This window comes from Gymnogyps californianus, chromosome 15, assembly GCF_018139145.2.
Source record: "Gymnogyps californianus isolate 813 chromosome 15, ASM1813914v2, whole genome shotgun sequence".
NCBI classification, from domain to species: domain Eukaryota; kingdom Metazoa; phylum Chordata; class Aves; order Accipitriformes; family Cathartidae; genus Gymnogyps; species Gymnogyps californianus.
Genome location: NC_059485.1, coordinates 12284762 through 12309157, shown reverse-complemented (window position 1 = coordinate 12309157; position 24396 = coordinate 12284762). Strand labels below are relative to the sequence as shown.

The following is a 24396-nucleotide window of genomic DNA, read 5'->3' as shown; positions in this document are numbered from 1 at the left end:
GCTCATGCATCACTGGGCCTTTACATAAGACATTTCAAACATATAACATGCTGAGGAGGAAACAGGGTAAACAGTACACGACACACGTTTCAATAGTTTTGAGTTAATTCCCCTGCTTAATCTAATACTTCCGGTCACAATCACACAATTCTGTTATGTCAGCTGAAAAAGCCACTTAATAACACAGACATAACTGAGTTTCAGTTATTTCTGTAAAGAGAAACAAACTTGACTGTTGTCAAAATGAAATATCTAAATAAAACAAATGAAACAGAATATACAGCAACAGTTTAACACCTATTCATTCCACATTCTTTATTTACCTTAAGTATTTAGTTGCATCTCCTCCCACTCGTTCCCTACCCACAAAATAATAAGATACTGTTCGAGGTTTGTTTTCTATTTTCATAGCTTTCCTACTTTTTTTTTTAAATCCATGAAAGAAACAGGAGAGAACAAAGACGCTTTGTAAAGTCGCTTCACTTCCCTAGGAAATTAAGGAGTGGGGCTCAAAGACTTTGGTTTATGGTTCCCTTAGACATTTCAGTAAAGGACAGAGCCAAAATTCAAGCTGAAGAAGGAGCATCTTATCAATAAATCCAGATTTAACAAGAGAATTTACACCAAGAGAAGCTTTGGTAATCGATTTTGATGATTGCAATTGACAGTCTTTGGGTGGTTGGTTTGTTTGTTTGTTCTCACTTCCTGTAATACAGTTATGACTTTCTGTAACAAAACCATACCCGTGCTGCCTAACCGAGAACACTGTCCCAACAAATCAAAGAAACGGAAAACGGACATTGTTTTTTCCTTCGCCTGCATGAACGAGAGCACAAGTTACAGCGCGCACTTCTTAGCACAGAAAGCCCGAAAAACTCGTCACGCGCGAAACGCGGCGGCGGCACGGCAGGACCGGGGCACAGGACGGACACCGTCCCGCTCCCGGCCTCGGCCGCTGTCAGCGCTTCGCTCTCCGCTTCTCCTGTCAAACGCCGGGGTTTTGTTCCAGTCACGATGCAACAGGAGAGCTCTTAAAAGACCAGTTTTCCTGGAAAGTGCCCGCGGCAAACCCGCCAGCCCCGGGTCAGGCCGGGGCTCAGCGGATTCCGGGTTCGCCGCCGCCCGCACCGCACCGCACCGGGCCGGGCCGGCCCGCCCGCCGCCGCCGCCTTTGTTCGCGCCAACCAGCTCCCGATCGCCGACGGAAAGCCCTCTCCACAGGCGCCCGCCGCCCGGCCCGGCCAACTTCTCCAGCAGAACCGACAACGGCCGCAACCGTCCGGGCCCGCCGCCCCCCGCGCCGAGGAGGCAAACGCGGCGGGAGGGCCGCTCCTCTCCCCCGGGAGGGGCGAGACGGCGGACCCCGCGGCGGCGGAGCGGCGCGGCCCCACCCTCGCCCGGGGAGCGGCTGGCACCCGCGGCGCTGGGAGGGGCGGGAGCGGCTCCCCCCGCCCGCCCCGCCGAACGGGGCAGAAAGGGAGCGGACCAGCCAGGCGGCACCGCCTGCGCCTGGGCACCCCTTCCTCAGGCGGAGGGACCCCGCCGCGGGCGGCGGAAGCGGAGCGCGGTTCCTCCCCTCCCCCCGCGCCGCGCAGCCCCTACCTGCTCCTCAGGCCCGCGGGAGCACAGCGCCGCGGAAGGCGGAGCCAGCGAGCCGGGCGCGCGACGGCGGCGGCGACAACGACGACGACAACGGCAGCGCCTCCCCCGCTCCGCCCTCGGCAGCGCCGCCGCTGCCGCCCGCTCCCGAGCGCGCCCCCTGCTGCTGGGAGGCCGCGGGCACAGCCTGCAGGCAGCCTGACTCGATTGGCCGGAGCTCTAGCAGGGCGGGCTTCCCCATTGGCTCGTCACCCTTGTTTTGGAAACCGGCACTTCTGATTGGTGGCGGCTGGGAAACTTTTTGCTGCTGATTGGCTGGCTGCCTAGCGCCCCCCCCCTCCGTTTTTCTTTCAGCTGGCTGCAGAGCAGAGCCCGCCCCTAGGCCTCTCCATCGCCCTGTGTGAAGTGTGGCGTATGACTGGTTGAACAGACAATGTCCGCGCCACGAATGAGCCCGTCAGCTGCCATCGCCTGCAGACGCCACTCCAGGCAGCCCGACGCTTCCGTTAAGCCTCCCATTGGTTCTCCCGGAACCAGCCTGACGTGCGCAGCCCGCTCGCGGCGCCCCACGGGAGTCCTCGCGCCCAGTGACGTCACCTTCCTCCTTCCGCTCCGGACGAGAGCTACTGCGCATGCTCCGGGCTAGTGCGGCACCGCCCACCCCGCCTCGCGCGTGCCCCAGTGCGCATGCGCTCTGAGCGGCCGCCGCCTGTGAGGGCGGCGTGAGGCGGCGGTGTCGCGTTCTCCGGGACCCGCTACCGGCCTTCGTCTCGCTGGGACTGGGCGCGGGAGAGGCGGCAGTAAGTGGGCGTTACCCCCAGGATCGGTGTTGGGCGCTGCGCCGTCAGCCGCGTTGAAACGAACGCGGAGCGAGCCGACGGGTGTGAGAGGCCGGCGGGAACGGCGCTCGGTTCTGGGAACGGCAGCCTGAGCGCTGCCCTGCGGCGTACGGCTTCTTCCATTCCCGTGCACCGGCATGACCCGAGGTTTTCTCCGTCACCCGCCTGGGATGAGTATTTATGAACCCGGGAACTTGTTGTATCTTTTGATTCTTTATATTGGAACTCACACAGTACCTTTATGAAAACTCTTTTGCCAAATAATAAAACGTGAGTAAGCAAGAGGCTTAAGGAACGTTGTTTTGTCATTACTTTCTCAGCAACAGCAGTGGCTGATCTCACCAGTGGCAGGTGAAGGCAGGAACACCTTCCTTTGTGGCAGGCAGTATGTACTGCTTCTGCTGGCACACATACCATGCCTAGGGAATTGCTGAATTACAGATATCTTGAATGCTCTCTCAAATGTGAGGGGTTGGGGTTTTTTTCCTCTCTTACAGTGGACGTAATTGACGTTCTAATAATACTATTTCCTTTTTTCCAGTAGCGTCAGTGATGGCAATGTCAGTAGCATAGCCGACCAGTCTTGTACAGATGTCCCCACAAAATAAAAAAAAATTTGAGACACTGATGTGGCCTGTATGGTAGAACTGTATAAAGAAAAGCTTTACAGGTTTTAACAAATATAGTATACAAATTATACTACCATTAATTGAGACTGAAAGGAATACAGCCAATTAGTAGTTTATCATCAGGTGAAGTTACGCTGATGGAAGGTTTCCTGACCTGGTGAAGCATACCTCTATTAAACATTCTTCCAGTCTAATTACTGTGGAGGGCTTGTAAGAATAAATTGTTGAAGCTCTGCCTTGAGGCTCCAAAGGGTGAATTACCTCCAGTTGGTCTCAGTCATGTCGATTCTTGAGACTAAGTGTGACAATTTAATGGTAGCAGACAGATATTAAATAGTTAATACTTGAATGTATAGAATGAAATTTAAAAGTCAATGCAAAATTGGGCTTTTGCTTACTGTAGGAACTAAAGGGAGGTGAGAGAAACAAAAAGAGTAAAAAAAAATCATGCATAGAACAACAATTGTACCCATGGATCATAAACTATGAAATAGACCATAAAAGTGGTAAGAAGGCTTATCCCATTCCAAATTACAATTGTTTGAATGCTGAGCAGCTTAAGAAAGGAAGCAGTATGACTGTTCTCATCCAGAACAACAAACCATTGCTCAGGTAAAATCTTTTGGCTGATAGTAGCACGATTGAAATATTAATCGTAGCTGTTAATTCCTTTGATTTATAGCTATTACATAAATCATGTTGCTGATTTTTCTAAGCCTGCTGTTAGGATTAGCTACATACTGTTCACCTTTAGAGAATGGCTTGTTGAGAACTCCACCGATGGGCTGACTACTTCGGGAATGTTTCAGATGTAATACAGACTGCAAAAGCGAGCCTGAAAATTGCATCAGGTAAAGTTAAATTACTAAAAATGTCTATACAAATACCCTACCTATCAAACACTTAGAAAACAAAGTAAATGTTGTGTTAGAATTAAGAGGTTATTGAACAAACTGTTCAGGTGTTATAACAACTTGTACCCTATAAAGCAGCTTTAGAAGCACAGCTGTGTATGGCTTGGCACTGGGTTAAAGTGGGAGCTGTAGAGTCATGGTTTCAATGATAGGTACAAGGTGTGCAGAATACCTTGAGAATGCAGCAAGATAAATAATATAAATGTCTGACCGAGTAAGTTTTTGTGGAAGTAATATATTTAGCTTTTATATAAATTAAATTGGAAGAGGGTAACAAGCAATTATCTTTTTTCCTTGTTTAAATTAATTACATGATATAATAATTAACTACTCAGAGGAAAAGAATAGTAGTTAAACGATCTTGAACTAACTTGTCTTGAGTTAACTGGTGAGAATTAATCCTGTTAGATAAACTCATCACCTTTCATTTTAAAATACTGCTTGTGGAAGCCTACATAAGCTTACACGATTATTTTTTTGACAGTTTCAACTGCTGACCTAGTTATACTGAGATGAAAAAAGGAAATCATTACTGTTGTGTGTGAGAGAGCTTAAAACAGTCTTTAAAGGGAATTTGGATTTCAGTATCAAGAAGGACTTACCCCTGTACACTGCTAGAACATGGCTAAAGTCAGCTAGAAAATCTTGCAGTTGCTGTCTTGGAGAATCACCCTTCTGCCATCTTAAAAGCAGTTTTAAGACAACAGATGTTTCATCAGAATTTGTACTGATGATTTTGAACAAATAAACTAGGTTAATTATTTGACACTAAAAGGAAAAACTTAATGTACTAGATATAGCTAGAAGTTATAGAGCTTCTCCACGCTTTGGAGAACAATAGGTGTTCTGTGATAAACTTAGCCACTGTGGTAGAATTGTTAATAAGAAGCATATGTTTTAGTTGCTTTTATAAGACTGACCAAGAACCTAATTGAAGTTGAATTAAAGGAACTCTATATCCCAAGTTTCAAGCTGAAAAATAGACCAAATAATGTATTGTAGGACAGGCTATGGTGAAATCATAATATATATGACTACATTTAAAGTATTGTAGTTTCTGATATGTTTATTTTAAAACCCCAGGGAAATTTTGTCATCTTTTATTTGTGTTTTTGCTATCATAGTCCGAATTTTAAATTTAGAATGCCATATATTTAGGAGAATCTCCTTTAAAAGTTACATTCCTGTAAAATCTTGAAAGATACAGTCTGAAGAACAGTTGTTACCTGTGTCCCATTATTTGCAGGATCCTTTGAAAAACAAACATGAGCAATTCCTTTTTTCATTACTTTTACCTTAAATCGAAACTAGCTATTGCAACTCTTTTTTTTTTTTTTAAATCAGAAATGGGAATTTCTCAGGTCATGGTGGGATATTTGGCAGTAGAAGTGGTAACACAGCCTCCGCATCATAAATACCTGTCATGTTTCTGCACCTCTGTTGCCCCCTTTCTTTTGTGAGTGCTAGAATTTGTGTGGGGGTGTGGTGGAGTAGGGAATTGACACAGGAGAAAAGCAGTGGCTATGTTTCAACTGAAAGATTCCCTGATCTGGTTCACCTTGGAGCCACACAAACAGCTCTGTTGGCAACAACAAAATGCACTTTGAACAGTGTCCTGAAATTGTCATCACTCAAGTAGACAAAGACCTCAGAAGAGAATATGCAGGAGAAATAAACTGAGTTACACAGCAGCTTAAGTGGCAGAAGTTGCAGTATTAAGTATCAAGATGAAAACAGCAGAAACCAAGATCGTCTTATCTAGGCACATTACAAAGGACTAAAACTTACTATGTATAAGCACTGCAGTTGTAATTACTCATGTTATCCTGCGGACAGCGCTAAACTTCATTCATATTGATGTCAGAACATTTGCAGAATGGGAGATTGACGTGCTGAAGACATGCTTGATGGCTGCTATTTCAACACATTGGCTAGAGCAATAGGTTTGTTGAGTAAGGCCTAACCCAAAGGAAAATGAAAGGCTGGCATGAGCAGCCTTTTTCCCTATTAAGCGAATTAAATGTGGATTATTCTCTTTAAAAAAGATAAAAATCCTGTAAGATTGTCACTGTTACTAAGTAATAGCTATGTTTTTCATCCTGATGCTTTTTAGCATTCTATCATGTCTGTCTATATATTTATTAGCTTCAGGTGAATGACAATAGTTGTGATTTTATAATGATTTTCTCTTCCTGACTGAAATTCCTTAGGGTAATAGAGTCTTTAACCCATTAGTTGGTTATTCAAGGAAGTGTTTAAACTGAAGAACTGAGACCTGCATTCCAAGAACAGCCAAACTGCACTCACGATTCAGTCACTGAAATATGCCCTTGTTGCTGTGCCACTGGTTCATCGTATCTTCCAAGCTTGCTATGTTTGTGTCTGTTTTTGGGTTCAGCCAAGCTACAGCCTGAAAAACATGCAATCATAGATTTTTTTAAATAGTAGTTATTAAGGCAGAAGAAAATACATATTCTGTCCTTTCCACTGCTTTACTCTACAAGTAGATGTGTTCCTTGTTGTTAATCTTAAATTATGATAATATCTTAAGATTTATGATTGAGTAGTTAATTTTAAAAAATCCCTTGTGAATTCCTGTGGAGTAGTTAATTTTAAAAAATCCCTTGTGAATTCCCATGTTTAAGTAAAGTGATATTCTGAGCTAAGGAAAAGTTGGCACTTACAGAAAATGGAAATTAAGGCATTTATGCAGCTGCCTTTTTCAAAAACATGGCCAGCTTTTTAAACATTTTTTTTCCACCATAAGCTTACGGAACAAAACAAGCAAAGGGATTTGAATGCTAAAAAAATTTTTGGAGAGGAAACAAAACCAGTCTGATTTTTATGATTCAAATGTTATAAAGTAAATTGCTTTGGAACCCCTATTTATTATGTGCTCACTGATCAGGAGGATTACATAGCTGTGAATGATAGTTTTAGATGAGTGGAAGGCAAGTAAGTGTTTTCAGTGTATTCCTTTATCTGCAGCATCTGAAGTCCTTATCATGAAACACTTTCTGACATTAGGATTACAGTTCACTGGAGTTTCTGACATAAATAAGTTATTTATGTGTAGAGATAATTCCAGGAATGTATTCCCTTTAAAACTGTTTTGGGTTTGCTGTTTTGAGAGAGTCCTTGATTCTTTCCCAGACCCAGAATTCTGTCATGTATATATATGTATAATGACATTGCTCTCTTTCCTTAAACAGTGGTTATGGAATATAACTACATTTGAAATATATGGTTATTCCAACTCCATGTGTATTTTGGAATGGAAAAAAAATATATCTCCCTGAATAATTAAAACAGGAAATTTCAAAAAAGATGGTTTTTTGACATCTGTAAAAAAAGTCAGTTTTGGTCAGACATGAATATATGTTTTAGCTACTACCAAAGGAAATAACAACAAAGAATGTATACATAAATTCTATAAATACTTCACCAAGATAGAGCTTTATACAAAACAAGAGTATGAAATATAGAACTCCTTCGGTGAAGGCATGCTCAGGAGTTTTGACCTGAATTAATCAGATTGAAACAGTTAAGCCATATTATATCTTTATGAGAAGAGAAACCTGCAGAATTAAACTGAACTAAATTAGATTATGAACGGTTCCCTTCCAACGGCAAGTCACTTAACCAAAATAATGCCCTTTATTTTAAATAATCATGTGTAGATTAAATACAGTTTAATGTAATCCATTCTAAAAGTCAGTTTGCAGTTGGTGGGGTTTTTGCTTGTTTTTCTGGGGTGCCCACACTATTATTGTTCTATTTTCTGCCACTGCTTGACACCCCTCTTTTCCTTAGGATACCCAGAGATGAGTAAGCATTGCTCTGACCAAAATAAGAAGACCTATTGCACATTTCTGTAGCTGGCCAGCGTATGAAGGAGGACTCCCACCAAAGGTATTGCCAATATTAGATTTTGTTTCGGCTTTTTTGTTCATAGTGATGGATTCTTAATATCTCCGTGATAACTTGCATGCAATACTCAATGTTTTATGCTCTCTGTGGTATTTTATCTGTTCTGTCATGTGCATACCATGCTGTTGAAAACCCTAACTCACTGCCTTACTGAAACAGCAAAAGCTTTTCCTTTTTAAATGCTGATTAAATTGTAATTTGTCATTTCCAGCAGTTACTGGTCAAATTATGGGCTTGACCCTTGAAAATAAGATTAATTTTCTTTTTTTTTTTAAACAGCAACTACATCAGTCTACACTCTTTTTTTTGAAATCCATGCAAGAACAGAATATCCTATACTAGACAACACTTATCTCTGTAGAAATAAAGAGCTTTCTCTTAGGTTTTTTTACTGTTTTGTTTATTCTTTCTTAAATGTCTATATATTATTATTTAGTTACCCTTAGGCTTGAGCTAAACAGTGTAACAGAATCTTCCTAAACAAATGGCATGTTGCAAAGTTGTGCTTGTGACTTGGTACTCTAACAACGATGTTTCAGATGTAGTTCATTTACTTTTTGCATACAGTGGTAATGCCTTAGCAGAGAAGTGATTTCTGCTAGCACTAAGAAATTGACGGTGGTGGAGGGGCAGCAGAGTATTTGGAGAACAGCTACAAGGCAAGTTAAACCGTAACTTTTATGATATAAGCCTGATGTTAGCTATGAACACTTTTAATTTCATTAGGAAACTGCTTAGCATTTTATAAATTAACTTAAGATTTCTTGCTTGTTAAAACATTGTTGGAAACTGTTTAAGCCAGTGAAACACCTATGGGGTTTTGCGTAGGAATTAGCATAGAAATCCATCAGTCGTATCCTTTACATACAAATTAAGTATTAGTATACAGTAGAGAGTATCTTGGTTTGGTTTCAATGTCTCAATCGTAATCTGCAGCAAAATTTAAAAGCTAGTAAACAGTCATTCCATAATGCCTCGCTGTAACTTCTAGATTATTTTACTAAATCTAAGATGAATTTTGCCTTCCACAGTAGCGCAGTCACTATCCAATAGACCAGCAGAGGGCATAAGTCCCACTCCTTCGCTTCCTGGGGTGGTGCCCAGGCCCACGGTTTGTAGGAGCTGAATCCTAGGGGGTAGCTACAAGTTTATGTCTGACCTGAATCCACAAAAAGTAGGAAGATAACGATTCTTTTACGTTGAAATGTTCAAAATTAGAAAGGACTTCTTGAATTTAAAAAAAAAATCAAGCAATTTCAGTGCAATATTTTAGCACACAGAAAACAAATGTATTAAGCGGGGCTAATTGAAATTTGTTGATGCCAGCCACCATCATGAGCGTTAGCTTCAGGCCTCTGAATAGCCTCAGAGGATAATCATGAGTAAATACGTTGCAGTGTGACGAAGTTATAGATGACTGGTATAATGAGGATGTGAACAGAAAAGATAACCATTTTTCAAAATGGGTGACCTGTTAGAGATCTTGTTAGCCAGAAAAAAAAGGGGGGGGGGGGGGGGGAGGGGAGCACCAGTCTCTGCTTTTAACCTTCTCTTAAGAGTAGTAAGGGTTATAATGGGCAGGTGGGAGATGGATCTAGGGTTTTTTTTCCCCGGCTAGCTTTACTCCCTAAGATACCTAAGTTACTCAGACCTCTCAGTATGTTTGGAAACAAATCAAAATGCACCACCTCACTTTGTCAGGGGGAAGAAAAAGGGGGGGGGGGGGAAAAAAGAGACATGCTTGTTAGGCTATCAGTGGTATTACAACTTAGACTGTCTCCTGATTTTGTCACACACATTTAAACAGGAGGAGTGGCAAAACTGGAACCACGTGAAGCCATACCTGAAAGTGCCCCTACAGCAACTACCCAAACCCACTCTTTAAGCACACTGTCCCAAAAGTGCAGTAGTTAAATTTTTAATCATTACAATGAAGGTGCCTAGCTAAGATATCCTTCCTAAGTGTTAGTTGTCCAAAGTATGTAAAAATATGCAAATAAAACTTGTTACTGGACTAGAAAATTCAAGATTCATTTGCAGAGCCACATAGAGAGCTTTGAAAATGTGATTTAAAAATGAAGTGGAAGATGTAGGGCATTTTGTATTAATTCAGACAAGAAATACTAAAGAGTAAATAAATTTGAGAGACTGATACAAATAAAAGTTCTGCTCTGTAAGTTCTCAGCAGATTAACTTCAGTTTTCCAGCTTACTGAGCCTTGACACTGCATACCCTTAAGATCTGTAAATCTGTTAAGGTGCTTTACCATTTTCTTAAGGGATTCACACATTTGCAAAATTTCTTATGATCAGACAAATGTATCTGTCTGGACATAAAGGCTGTATTTCAGTAGGAATCATCTATACATTGCTTCAATTCTTGATTTCATGATATCTGATCTATTCCAGCTGATTATAGGTAATTTTGGCCAGGGTGATGAGCAGTCAGCAGCTCTGATGTTTCTGTGGGCAGTTCTCACAGTACCTCACTTCATGTTCAGTGAGCTAAGGATACTTTCTGAGAGTGCAGAATATATCTTGAAAAATGAGATACTGATTTATATATATCAAGATACTTTAGGGATTCAAGGAAAGCACATCATGAAGGTATTAATTTGTCAACTCCATTCTTTCTGAGAAGCTTTTAATTTTCATTTTGTTAACATTATGTTAGTCTTCACAGTTCCCCTAAAGAAAAGAATATCAGAACTTTTCCTAGTCTTTAGAAATAATCCTTTTCTTATTATTTATTGTGGTTAAGAAGGTAGCACTCTATGTCCACTTAATTTATTGGATTATTTTATTCTTTTCCATTTTCTCTATACTGTTGTCTTACTCATTTGTACATTATAAACAGGCATTGGAGATTAAGCTGAGGAAAATTACACCTATTTTCTGACCTATTTGCTAATATAATATTTACATCACTGTTGTAACTAGCTAACCCATTATCATGAGCTTCAGCTGTTTACATCAGGTCTTAATTTTATCATTTTCTTTTCTGTAACTATGGGTGCGCTGATTAATTTAACAATGTAAGGTGTGTCTGATTACTTCCTTTGGAAGACGGAGAATGTCACTGCATCCACTGTTAGCATGAATCTCAGGAAGTGTTTTATTCCACAGATAATGCTTGTTGTAGCTGTACTTTAAAGCTATACATTTTTGTTAGATTCAATATCTTGATTTTTCACCTCAGTAGTCCTGTCCTTATTTGCTTGGCTTTATATTTAGAGGTTAACTACAACAGACGTTTAATGCTAGAGAATTCTAGTGTAACTGAAAAGATGGAATATGGGTAAAGTGAATTGATCTCTTTTTATCACAGGTTATATATGAGGTTTAAATCTGCTCATAAAGAAGATGGGAGAGGGGAAAACAGTGGTTTATAATCTAACTCAGTTAAAGAATGGTGCTTTAGCAAATAAGAAGCAGAACTGAGAATACCTCTCTACACAGGGAGAGTTCCCTGCCAGAATAGCAAAAAAACCAACTTTTTTTTTTTTTTTTTAGCTTTGCCAAGATCTAGAAGGTCTCAATGTCTTAGTAATGTAAAAGCCAAATTAGTGTGACTTCTAGGAGCGTACATTTAGTAAGAGTTGTCCAAGAGAGGCCAGGGAGCAAGGTGTATGCTGAGTCTGCTGTCTTTGCACGTACTCGTGTCTGCTTTAGCAAGTAGACTAGTCCAAAAGAAGCCCATTTGTGTAGCAAAAGTGTGGATGTCAAATGCTCAGCACCAATGCACGTTTCAGGGATCTTACTTTGGAATAGCTTTAGTCTGAACACATGGGTTGAATGCAGTGGTTGGAGCACACCTTCCTGTCTCATTTTACCCCAGAGGAATCCAGGTCACGTGCTCTGAGACGACTCTGTAAAATGAACCAGAGCACAGTACATGGGGATGATCAATTTGGCTCACTTCTGAGCCAAACTAAAATGCTAACACAGACACACACTTTACCAGTTAGATTGCTCTTAGCAGGAATGCTCTCTCGGAAGAAAGTTTTGCAGGAGACCTCTGCATAAACAAGCAAGGATCAAGCCAGATTTTCTCTTTTGGCAGTCAGGTATCCTAATCACAAGCTAGAGTGTCACTGGTGTATGTTTCTTTCTCTGTCACTAAATAAGAGTCACTCTTAATTCTTTTCACAATTTCAACAAAAAGGAATAGAGGCAGTAGTTGCTTACAAACCTCTTTAAGCTGACAATCAGATTATCCTTTTCGTAGGTGAGCTAAGTAGGTTAAATGTCTTCAAAGCCTCTAAACTCTCTCTCTCATATCCTGAAAGCTATTAACACATCGGCACTGTGTCTGCTTCCCTGCAGTCTTAGGTCAAAATGGCTAAATGTTATGCCTCTCTGCCTTGCTTAATCATATCCATGTGGCTAAAATAGAAAGTCCCCGATCATCATAATGGCTCTTATGAATTCTTAACTCTCTCCGTATACTGTGGAGGAGGCTCAGGCCCTTCACATAGAGAACCAGCCACCACAATCCTCAGTTATACACCCATACCTTAATTCCTGCAAACAGTATAAGCAGTTATTCATCAGCTGATCTTAACTGTCATCCTTATTCAAAAGGTCGAGCAGTCATCCAAAACTCAGGTTTATAAGCACTAGTAAAAATGGCAAAGTATTTTCAAGCTGACTGAGTATAAAACATACTTAAGCAATTCTTCAGGTTTACATTCCAAGGAATTGGAGTTTCAAGTCCTTAACAGTAGTGTTTACTTTTTGCTTTATATCATTCTACTTCATGTTGGAGAACATACTAAAAAACAAAATCATTTTAATAATCTGTCTCCTAAAACATAGTGAAACAAAAGCCACATTACAAAACTAACAATTTTACATATACACTGAAAAACTCTGACTGAATTTAAATAAAACTTTAAATAAGGAGTGGTGAGACTTGACTGGGTTCTTTCAAAGAAAATCCTTTTGAGAGAAAAACAAAGGAGAATGACGTTAGCTGATGCATTCAATCTAGCATATTTCTGTTTTTATATTGCTGAGCATCAAACTGATGAGAGGTTTTTCTGTTTTCTTTACAATCATTACTGAAATACAGGATTCAAAATACAACTTTTTCAGAGAGCAGGGGAGAGAAGGGTCTTCCCACTCTCCCAAAACACACACAGACACACGCACTTTTACAGATAGAATTTGCTTGTAGAATTCACCTTTTATTCCTTCCTGGCAATCTTCATTTCAATTGTTGACTTTTCTTGAGCAACAAACTGTTTTAAAATACAAAATGGTTAAATAAATACAGCAATTATTTTTTTTTTTTTTAACTGCAAAAATTACTGATAAGTAATGCTGGTGTGTATTAAGAATTATAAATGGGTACAGGAATATTTTGGCAACGTGCAGATCAGCAGTCATCAACAGTCATTTCACTAAGTGATCTAGTCAGCAACTGAAACAGTAAAAATGTGTCAAAACTAGATATTAGAAACTTGTACGTTTTCCTTTCACTTCTGTCTTCTATGGAGAAGCAGATTCTTTTTTTCAAATTAGGAAAAAAACAGAGTACTTCATAATTGAGATTCTATCAAAAGAGAAATATTTTAAAACAGTATTTTAATTGTTGTTTGTCAAACTAGAAGGATTAGCATTTTAAGGACATCTTAGAAGTAGAGCAGAAAAGCATGAGAATGCTTTGGATGGGGCTTTGAGCAACCTGGTCTAGTGAAAGGTATCCCTGCTCATGGCAGAGGGGTTGGAACAAGATGATCTTTAAGGTTTCTTCCAACCCACACCACTCTATGATCCTATGAATGCTGCCATAGACACTCTAAGAAAGTATTTTCTTTAAAGAATCATACATTGCATCCTTCTGTCCAGCATCTTGGTATTAAAGCCAGTATGACTCTAAAATTATAAAATCTCAGGGATTTAATTTATTTACCACTAAAGTTGCTATATAAACAACACAATCATTGGAAGTTAGTGATTCCACAGGGAATTATTCTGAAGAAATTAGTATCTGGAAAAATAAGGTTAGCTCATTTTCTTCTTATCTGAAAGAGTCAGTATTCCCCAGTATGCAGACTGCTCGACAGTTTTGGGAAGCAAGTGTAAACTGCTGTGCTACTGCTGCCTAATTTAGTAGTGCCGACATAACTGCAGCTGTGAGCTGTATTGTAAGCATCTAGGTATATACTAATTACTCCTATAAATATACACAATTTCAGAAGCGATAAGAGTTCCGTGACAGTGGACTAACACAATATACTTAGTTTCACAGAGTTCTCATTCTGAAGTATGGAAGAGAATTCAGATGAATAGGCAGTTTACAGTGGTCATTACAAATAATGGCACTGATGGAGCAGCAAGACCTTTCACAACAATCTTAGTCCACATGGATATTATAAGGCAGGATATAGGATACATGAAGAAATGGAGGAATGTTCTTAGGAAACAATTGCAATTGCAACAGAACTGCACTGCCATTAACATAGAAGTTGCTACAATAGGCAGAGTCCTGCTGTTTCTCATACCTTTGTGCTAATCAACTTTTTATTTCATGCTTTTTAAATCTGTTTTATAAATCCATTTTTGTGTTTCTAACTGTACTGGTTTCAGCTGGGACAGAGTTAATTTTCTTCTTAGTGGCTGGTACAGTGCTCTGTTTTGGATTTAGTGTGAGAATTATGTTGATAACACACTGATGTTTTAGTTGTTGCTAAGTAGCGCTTATCCTAAGTTAAGGACTTTTCAGTTTCCCATGCTCTGCCAGCAAGCAGGTGTGCAAGAAGCTGGGAGGGAGCACAGCCAGGACAGCTGACCCGAACTAGCCAAAGGGGTATTCCATACCATAGAATGTCATGCCCAGTATATAAACTGGGGGGAGTTGGCTGGGAGGGGCGGATCACTGCTCTGGCATCAGTCAGCAGGTGGTGAGCAATTGCATTGTGCATCACTTGTCTTTTCTTGGGTTTTATTTCTCTTTTTTTGTTCTATTCCTTTTCATTATAATAATAATTATTATTATTACTATTCTTAGTTAGTAGTACATTTTATTTTACTTTAGTTATTAAACTGTTCTTATCTCAACCCATGAGTTTTACCTCCCCCCCCCCCCCCCCCCCCGCCCCCATCCCACTGGGAGCAGGGAGGGGGAAGCGGCTGTGACGCTAACCACTTGTGCTTCCAGAAAATTTGAGTTTTGAGCTTGTATGCTGTAAGACTCAAAACAAACCTTAGATGGTTGGGTTTTTAACTTGAATGCTGTACTCTAAAATGTGGCACCCCACCCATTGGCTGTATACAAAAGGAGGTTTTAAATTGACAGGAGAGTTAACATTCTTCCAAACCTCAGTCTGGATCATGTGTAATTATGCTAAGTCATTGTTAGAAGCTATTTTAAAAGGAAACGTTGCCTGCCTTCTGAGGTTTTTCTATATACATATAGTTTGGGCATGTCAGCCTTTCTTTAGAACTACAGCATTATTATTCTTGATGGAATAAGTAGCACTAGCACACTTCAAAGCACAGAAAATAAGACAAGCAGCTAGGCTCTTTGAAGTTTATATCTGCGCCTTGCCATTGGTATTGTGTAGAGCTTCAGTTATCCTGGGTCTCATTATTTAAATTTGTAAAATTGAGCTTTCAGTTTTTAAACCTGTGCAGCTGTTGCAGTGATTATTTGTTTACATAAAAATGTACTTTCTTCTGTAAACTGCTGAATCTCAGGTATTAGATAGTTTTATACATTTTTCTTTGTTACCTTTTAGAGATAGTAGGAATATACTGGTTTAACTGAGGACAGAACCTAGCCTGTAGTAAATATTGTTTACACCTTATATTTTCTCAAGACTAAAGTTTCTTTGGCTGTCAGTTGAAACATTTTAGTATTGAACTTACTGCCATTCCTTCCTTTTCTCAAAGGCTCTCCCAGATTATTACCTCTAACAAATATTTTAATGAATAAACCACCTTTTTCTTGCTGAGAAAAAAGCTTGTCTTTATTAAATTTTATTTTTACTGTAAAAATACAACCCACTTTAAATATGAATAGTCCTGTCCTACTGTAAGTCAATCAGTTTTAAATAAACCCTCCCCTAACTAGGCTGTCCTATGTCTACTTCTGGTGCCTACTCTTGATTCCACTTTTTTCCAGCCACAGGCCCCTTACAAGATGTTCTTCTGTTAACAGAACAGGAAGTTCCTTATCTTCTAAAATTGTGTGACTCCAAATTTAGTTATGTGCTTTAAGCGGATAGAAAATATGCCTTGCTCAAAGAGAAATTACTTGGGCTGGTATAAGAAATTTCAGGGCCTATGGCATCCAAGTCAGATGAGATGATCTGACCTTCAACTCTTCAAATAAATGACAAGTGACTTAAGAAGCTGAAGAAGAAAAGATGATGGGCAGAGGCCAAAAAAAAGTGATGAAAAACAAAATTCAAAGACCAAAAAAAATTGAAAGAAGCAGCCTACCAGTAAGCAGTTACACTGGTTTCGACGGCGACCCTTCTCTAAGGGATTGTGCTGCTCAGTGTTCTCACATAGGTTCCTAAGTCCAGTATTTGAAGTTAAATTAGGAGTGCTGCAGCTCCTCCTCTTCCTTCAACTTGCAGTCATAATGATCATAAAAGGACCCACCTAATTCCAGTCCTTCCAGTTGTGGGGTAATCAGCTAATTATGCAGATTACAGAACACTGAAGGGGGGATGCAATATATGTGCTATGGTACAAAATATTTCTTTCTTTATATGAAAGACAGTGATCGTTTAGTGCTTGCTTTCTGTCCAAAGGAAGATGCATTCCCTTCCCTAGGATTAGGGATGAAGTCATTACAGAACATCAACTACTTTGCTTTACATTTTAATTCTACTTTATTGCATGCATATGCAAAACATGTTTGCACACATCCATAGGCAAACTATTTGTTGCTTCAACAAAAATTAATAAATGAAAAATACTACTTGATTGGACATGAAGAAAATGAACCTTCAGCAGCATCTCAACACACAATTATCCTTGAACATCCATGCATTTGAAAGAGTGATGTACAGTATTGACTTTTGGTTTTTAAAATAAATACCATACAGGTATTTTCTTTGGTGGCTATCAGAAAGAACAAATCTAAACAAAAATTCAGTATAGCATTTTACAGAATAAATATTAATTAGAATTGCTTATGTAATTAAGTTTGGGTATGGCTCCCCTTGACCCTCCATTCTAAATAAGACCTGGACACAAGCAAAGATTATCTGTTCCTGGCAAATCTTTCCTAGGGATTACATGGTGCATAAACTAATAAGGGTTTATCTTTTCTTCTTTCTGAGAGAGGAAATAACTAGAGCAACATTAAAACATTAATGTGGCACTAAAGAATTCCAAACAGAATTAGGAAATTAAAAGGTTAGGATTCTCACAGCAATATCAAATCACCATTAAGTTTAAGCATGCAGATCTTACGTGCAGACCACTCATAAAATCCAGAATACTCCGTGTATGCAGTACTGTTTTGCTCTGTTAAGTAAAAATGTCAAGTATGCATAAGCTGTTTATTTTAAAAGATAATCTGAATATGGTCAGCATAAAATTTTGTATGCAGCACCATATTATTCCTATTTTTTGGGGTGCCATAGTCACAAAACAAAGCTAGACAAAATTTCTACCATTCAACATCATTTAAATGAAAATATGGTAAAGTAACTGAGACACAATTAGAATGTGCTAAGTTTTACACTGTAAAAAAATAAAAATATATTTAGTACTTGCCATCTGAAAGAGTTTCATGATCACTGTAAAATGGCTATTTGGCAATATGTCTGTTTATTTCTGCAAACTTTGAAATGCTGATCAGTGAAAGCTACAACATAAATTTGAAACTAGGAAGTTACCAAAGAAGGCCTCAGAGGAATGAACTACTTCGTTAGTAGTCACCTTTTGACTGCTGGTTCTTGAGATTTTAGGATAAGTGCTTTAAACAATTTAAATTCATTTAGCAAGATTCACACCTCTAACAGTTGAAGAGAAAACTATTCTTTTTAAAGCTTTACTATGATTGATCCCTTGCTCCCATTTTTTCTTGCTATCTTGCACATCCTGATGCCAGTTAGCAAGGCCTATTACATGCAGTATAGCAAACTCCCTTATTCTGTAGAGTAAATGCAAAGAGAATGACGGTTCCATCACTCCTAGTACAAATGGGGTAGTTCATGGCATTTGATGTATTAATTTTATGATGGCTTTTCTTATGCAGTTAAAACTTTTTCTTCTTTATACATAGAAACAAGATTCTTCATACATGTTATTATAAAGCATACAGCCCCTCTATGTGTTTAGGATGATATGAATTTTATTAGTTACAGGACCTGTAGACAGGAGTTTTTCTAGATGGGTCTCTATGAAATTCAGTAAATACAGTATCACCATTAGGAATTTGTTTTATTTTAAACCAAGGAAGCAATTTAGGTATTTGGATCAGGTCATCTTCCTTGTGTTAAAATAAAACCAAAAAGAATGACCAAGGCTTAAGACTGCCAAACCCATGGTGTCCTAGTTTTCAATTTGTACAATGGAAATTATGCAACAATTCTATATGTCTTTGAAGATTCAGTGAACTCTGTAAGAGTTAAGTATCATCATCTTCCCTGAGCACTGTTGTATTTACAAGGTACTGGGACTTCACTTCAGCAGCTACCTTCAGACTCAACTGTTTTCTTAGCTTTTTCTGACAATGAGTCTACAAGTGTTCTACTTGTAAGTGTCCTGAACATGTCTTCTCTTGTCTATAACTGATCACTTTTAAGGAAATATAAAGCCTATAGAATCATAAGCTCTTTCCTAGTTTTAGGAAAAAGTATTCTTAAGCCAGTAATTGATACTGCAAAGAAGCATAAGCTTAAGTCTTTATAATTACAGGATATAGAAATTGTTCTAAATTGTTTATATTATATAGTACCCATGGCGTTTGTTGCCTTCCAAATGCAGTGGAAAATAGGCCTACATAGAAAACTTAATAATATGTTTGTCATGACGGCCCAGATTTGAGAATACATTTAAACTCTTACCTTCTATTGAGATGAGAGTCCTTGCCTCTCACTGGAAAACAAAACAGCAGCTAGTAGCTAAACAATAGCAGCTAAGCAAACATTTTACTGAACATTGACCTGCATGTCGTGCACTTACTCTGCATACTCCTCAGCAAATGACTGTTACATCTTTTGGCTGATTTGGAAGTATCTGGTTTATTTCAGGTACAGCAAATCATGATGTTAGTGCTGACAGTTCTCTGGTTCAATTACTCCTCATCCCAACCACACTGCAAAAGCAAAGAGTAAGATGGGAGACAATCCAACAGCAAAGAAAGATATCCAGAGCCTGCTTGACAAGTGACACATACTCAGTTCTTCAGCACTATTGAGCCCCTTTTTGATCCCACATGTCTTAAGATACCAGATTTCTGGTATTCATTTCTTTCCTACTCATAAGTTCTCTAGCTAATCCCAACGTTCCCCATCCCTCAGTAGTTCCAGGATTTTTTTGTCTCTCAACCATACATTCAGTAACTTTCCAGTTCCCAAAATAGTCTGGATGGCATTTAAGCTGTTGTCCTGGTTTCAGCTGGGATAGAGTTAATTTTCTTCCTAATAGCTGGCATAGTGTTATGTTTTGGATTTAGTATGAGAATAATGTTGATAACACGCTGATGTTTTCAGTTGTTGCTAAGCAGTGTTTATACTAAGTCAAGGACTTTTCAGCTTCTCATGCCCAGCCAGCAAGAAGGCTGGAGGGGCACAAGAAGCTGGGAGGGGACACCGCCAGGACAGCTGACCCAAACTGGCCAAAGGGATATTCCATACCATATGATGTCATGCCCAGTATGTAAACTGGGGGAGTTGGCTAGGAGGGGTGGATCGCTGCTCGGGAACTAACTGGGCATCGGTCGGCGAGTGGTGAGCAATTGCATTGTGCATCACTTGTGTTGTATAGTCTAATTCTTTTAGTATTACTGTTGCCATTTTATTATTATTATCATTATTTTCTTCCTTTCTGTCCTATTAAACTGTGTTTATCTCAACCCATGAGGTTTTTTTTTCGATTCTCTCCCCCATCCCACTGGGTGGGGGGAGTGAGCAAGTGGCTGTGTGGTGCTTAGTTGCTGGCTGGGGTTAAACCATGACAGCTGTTTAAAGATAGATAGCTCTTGTGTTGATTAGCCTGGAACAGGCAAGGGCTACATTCTACTCACCTTTCGTTTGATGGACCCATAACTTAGGGGTTTTATCCTCTGCCAAGTGTCCAATTGCCATAAAACTCTTCACAGCTGAGGAAGCAGACATCATGAACAGAAAGGTCGTGAAAGAAAGCTGTAATACAAGCAGACCAGACCAATAGGGCGTTGCACCATTGACAAACAGGCTGAAGAACAAAACAGTAAGAGGTGAACAAATAAACAGGTAAGAAAAATCTGCATTTTATTTTTAAGCAATTTAAAACATTTAGAGACAATGAAGAGCCAGTAGACATACTAAAAGGAAAAGTTACTCAAAATCATAATGTGCATTTCTGTCTCTTCCCTCTTAGTGGAACGTAGTCTGCACAGTCTCTATAAATCCATGTTCTGTCTTCACCTTGAATACTGCATACAGTTCTGCAGCTTCCTCCCCATCTCGCTAAAAATAGAACAGCAAGAAGATTCAGAAATGGTCAACAAGGACAAAGTCATAGAAATGGACTTTCAGAACAGTGAGTTAAAATGGTAGGAAAGTAGTTCTTTATGAAAAGGGCACTGCTTCTGTTTATGACAAAGCTGTCTAGATAATAAAAGTAGGCAAACAAAGTCTCAGCTCTCTTTGAATTCAGTACAGATGATTTCCCCTGTGCATTTGCATAACTTAGTTGGTGATATGTGGAAAAAATAATTATCAATGAATTTGTTATTGCAGTAGAACAGGACTACTGCCTTCCCTGCCTGCAGGGCATAGTTTCATGAAAACCTTTAGGCAAAAGGAAAAGTGGTATTGGAGTCTCTTTCCCTGACAGGCTGGAACTGCTAGTTTGAAGCTATCTGCTATCACATCACAAAATCATAGAATCACATAGGTGGTAAGGGACTTCTACAAGTCTGCAGTCCAACTTTCTGCTCAAGGCAGGTCCCATTAAAGCAGGTTGCTTTGGGCCATGTCCCGTTGAGTTATGTATATCTCTAAGGATGGAGTTTCCATAGCCTCTCTGGGCAAGCTGTTTCAGTATTTGACCATCCGTTGTTGAAAAAAAAAAAAAAAAAAAAAAAAAATTGTTTCCTATATTGCATTTCCCATGTTGTAACTTGTGCTCATTGCCTCTTGTGCGCCTCTGGGAAGAATCTGGCTCCATCTTTTCTACACCCTTCCATTAGGAAGTGGTAGACAGCAGTATGACCTCCCCTCACCATCATCTTCCTTAAACCTGAGCAAATCCAGCTCTCTCAGCTTCTTTTATGCCATGAACTGCAGCCCCCTGAACAGTTTGGTGGCCTTCACTAGCCTTGCTTTAGTATGTCAATGCCTTTCTTAAAACAAGACACAGAACTCCAGATGTAGTCTCACAAATATCAAATAGAGGGGAAGAATCACTTCCCTCCAAACCTACCAGTTATACTCAGCCCAGTATGCAGCTGGACACATTTGCTGCAAGAGCACACTGTTGACTCACATTCCACTTGTCCACCATGACCTCCAGCTCTTTTTCTACAAAGCTGCTCTCTATTCAGTCAGTTCCCAACCTGTCCTACTGCATGGGGTTATGCCAGCCCAGATGCAGGGCTTTGCATTTGCCTTTGCTGAACTTCGTGAGGTCCCCAACAGCTCATTTTTCCAGTCTGACTAGGTCCATCTGAGTAGCAGCCCTGCCCTCCAGTGTATCAACCACTCCCCCCAATTTGGTATCACCCACAAACTTGCTGAGAGGTCACTCTATCCCATCATCCTGGTCATTACATCAGCCATTTCAAGAATCCAAGTTGATGTAACCTATATAAAAGAAAGCCAGTCAAACATCCTTCCAGAGAGATGCTAGAGATTTCAAATTTTGTTTTACAAAAATGCAAGAGTTGCATTGCTAAGTCTCTTCTTCTCCAGATATAAAAATAAAAGGTAGCCCTAGGTTCCACAAGCAGCAGGCTGTGGGTCTTTTTTTGGGTGCAACTGTTGAAATGTAGAACTTAACTTACAGCGTATAAGAAATCTTGTGGAAGGCAGGGATGACTGTCGAAACTTAAGAGCTAAGCAAGCCAGAAATTATTTATAGAGTCCTTCCTCAGAATCTTCCAGTCTGTGGCTTTGTTCAAAGACAGATGATATATTTCCATATCATAAAAATGGACAGAGTTGCATCAGTATATACATGGTACTCCAAGAACATACTTGCAATCTTGTTATTTGCCTGGCTGATTGTATACACAGGATGGGCTTTGTGCTAGTAGCCATTATACTTAAGGAGCAGAGGGTAGAATCTGGAACAGAACAAAACCCAAAAAACAGAAAAAAGAAAACTGTAGGAGTAATTTAGCTGCTCTGCATACATTATAACTGTAAACCAGTTTGAAGAACATTTATGTAATAACAACCTTTCCAGCATACAGCTGTCGGTTATGGGCAGCTACGCACTAGCACAGTATTTTCACAGAATGGACAGAATAACATCGCTGCCAAAGGGCATATAAAGGACAACGCTACAAACATGGTCACCAAAATTCTCTCAGAACATATCATGCTACTCATAGGCTTACTATTACCAAAGACATTACAAGTTATACTGTAGGCTGGTATAGTCTTAAATCAAACTTGGATTTTGTTCTGTATGCTAGAAATAGATTTGAGATAATACCACGTACACTGGAAAATACTGTAAAATGGCTTAGCAGAATGTTTTCTAATATTCCACATGGAGCTTGTCTCTCCAAACTATGCTTTATAACTCTCGTAGTTTTTGGAACAACATCCCTAACAACACGAGCTGAAGAAAACACTGGTAAACAGGAAGCTTTGGTTGTGAAAGGGAACTAAGAGAAGATAGAAGGACATGAGCGAGAAGAAAGCCAGCCAAACCTCTAAAAATAGGAACAAAGGCACTGCATGTTTCCAAACAAATACTTGAATAAGTAAGGCTGGGGTTTTTTTTTAGGAAGACAACGATGATAAAGAAGTTGATTGTGAATGATTGGACATTCAGTATCTGAAGGAACATACACTTGTAAGGGATGTATGCCAGGCCAAACCTGTGTCCCAATCCAATGTTTAAGAAAATGTGGGGTAACTTAGGGACATTTGCCAAGTATAGCAATCAAGTAAATACAGTCAGTTGACTTACTGCTGGGAAGCAGCTCTTCAGTTCTAATTATTCTGATACCTTCACAGTGAGGCATGTGTTTTCTTTCCTTGTTTTCCTCCAGGAGTCAGTGCCACAGAAGAACCCAATCTGGACTTAAGCTGGGATGCAGAACACCAAGGTGCAGTTTCCCAGCTCTGCTACAGCCATCATATAACACCTTGAGCAAATCACCCTGCCTCCGTTCCCATCTCTAACAACAGGAGAATAATTTCTTTCACTATTCTTTAGTAGTTCATTAATTCAGTGGGGCAGCAAATATGTCATATAGCTTAATTGTCACATGCTTAATGCAGTAGGATCCTAATTTTGCAGGACTTCGCTTAGATACCTACAGACCCTAGTACTTCTATACTCATCATCATTGCTACAGCTCTTCATAAGAGCTAAATGCAGAGTATATATAAATTTGACCAAGGTAGGTGGTCAATGCTTTTTCATTTCTCAGTAAAAATAACTGCTCTTACTAAATAAAAAGTGTTAATGGAACCAACTTCTGTTACTACAAAATACAAAATACAGCTTTGCACCTGTTTAGTCAGCAGTAAATGTACTGTTACACTGCTCTCAAAATCACTACCTTCACCTGCTCACAGGGAAGTGGATAAGTTGCACTTACATTGACCATATTTTAGACCATTCTAGCACTTTCCATCAACATTTTAGCATTTTGGATTAATGTACTCTATCATCTTCCTGCATGTACAGAATCACGGACACTGAGAAATGAGGCTTTTACAACTAACTTAACAAGTTTGCCCATATTGTTATGCTGTGAGAATGTTCCTCAGTACAACTGTGTCTCAATTATATTAATCTATTCCTCAGATTTAAAAATAACTTAATTAAAGCAACCATTGAGCACATGCAAACTTGTTTGAGAAAGTATATTTGAAAAGCAAATGCGTCTCCCCACCCCTGCTCAGCTCCAGTTGACAAAAAGACAGTATTCATCATAAGAAGGAAAATGCCATTTGTCACATACAATTTATACCAGTTACCAAAGGCTTCAGATAAAAGAAAAGGAACACTACAAGAAGCAAATATGACAGGTCTGCACTGCCACATAAGTGTTTATTTAAAAATTTAAAAGGAATTTTAAATCTCATTAAAAAAAATCACTATATCATTGTAATCCATATTAACTTCC

General features: G+C 39.5%; 1 protein-coding gene and 1 long non-coding RNA gene across 3 annotated transcripts in view; one reads left to right on the top strand and one right to left on the bottom strand.

Moving 5' to 3' along the window:
* ZC3H7A (zinc finger CCCH-type containing 7A) overlaps positions 1–1652 on the bottom strand; it is a 29718-nt gene extending 28066 nt beyond the window's left edge. For both annotated transcript variants that reach the window (XM_050905816.1, XM_050905817.1), the window contains exon 1: positions 1603–1652. The gene's annotated coding sequence lies outside the window, so the exon portion shown is untranslated. The remainder of the gene's footprint in view (positions 1–1602) is intronic.
* An 18617-nt stretch (positions 1653–20269) lies between these two features.
* On the top strand, positions 20270–24182 carry LOC127022217 (uncharacterized). Its single transcript, XR_007767315.1, has 3 exons — positions 20270–20335; positions 20463–20637; positions 23311–24182. It is a non-coding gene; the product is annotated as an uncharacterized LOC127022217 (long non-coding RNA).
* Positions 24183–24396: the final 214 nt, after the last annotated feature.